Raw genomic sequence first — 923 nt, 5'->3', positions numbered from 1 at the left:
CTACAGGCCAAACACCCAAGGCCCCACCCCACTGCTGGCCAAGAACGGGGAAACACTCATCAAGGACACTGAGGCAGTCATGGCCCGCTGGAAGGAGCACTTCGAAGATCTCCTTAATCGAGAGGGACTCGAGTGTTCTCGACTCCATCCCGCAGCATGCTACCCACCACCACCTCAGTGAGACCCAAACACTGCACGAGGTAGAAAAAGCCATAAGACAGCTTAAAAACAACAAGGCTATGAGTGCAGACGGAATCCCTGCTGAGGCATTGAAGTATGACGGAGAGGCACTGATGGCGTGAATACACAACCTCATCTCCCTCAGCTGGAGGGAGGAGAGCACGCCGGGAGATCTCAGAGATGCAGTGATTGTGACCATCATTAAAAAAGGGGACAAGTCGCTTCTCGGCCTTTTGGCTAAGATCATGCATAACTAACCTGACCAGCCACCATGACCTCCGGGTGGTTTCTCCCTGGTCAGGAAGGTATATGCTTGCATTTTTGCAAACAGGAGGTGGGTGGGGTGGGTTGACCCATCCACCTCCACGGAGGTGTGTGGGGGACCTGACCCATCCACCTCCATGGCACGAACCTGGTATTGCAGTACTTCCAGGAACGGTGCAGTGGCTCTAGGCCTTTTGGCTAAGGGCATTGGCGCAGAGTGATCCTTGGCATGTGCAAGGTGACCTCTGGCGTTTGTGATTTGACAAAGAATTGGAACGATTGGCTACGAATTTCCAAAAAAAAAAACTACAGAGGAATCTCCCTGCTATCAGCCCTGGGAAAGTTGTCGCTAGAGTCCTCCTCAACCGTCTTCTTCCCGTGGCTGAGGAGTTCCTCCCGGAGTCACAGTGCAGCATTATAGCCGCAGATACAATAGAATGGATGAAGTATTGAACCTGCAGTAAGCAACAATTAGTGAC

At 52.2% G+C, this 923-nt stretch overlaps 1 pseudogene; it reads left to right on the top strand.

Annotated features, from left to right (window-relative positions):
• Positions 1 to 397: 397 nt before the first annotated feature.
• LOC139226039 (U2 spliceosomal RNA) lies at positions 398 to 629 on the top strand (annotated as a pseudogene).
• Positions 630 to 923: the final 294 nt, after the last annotated feature.

Source organism: Pristiophorus japonicus, chromosome 15, assembly GCF_044704955.1.
Source record: "Pristiophorus japonicus isolate sPriJap1 chromosome 15, sPriJap1.hap1, whole genome shotgun sequence".
NCBI lineage: Eukaryota > Metazoa > Chordata > Chondrichthyes > Pristiophoridae > Pristiophorus > Pristiophorus japonicus.
This window is presented reverse-complemented; position numbering and strand designations above follow the sequence as displayed.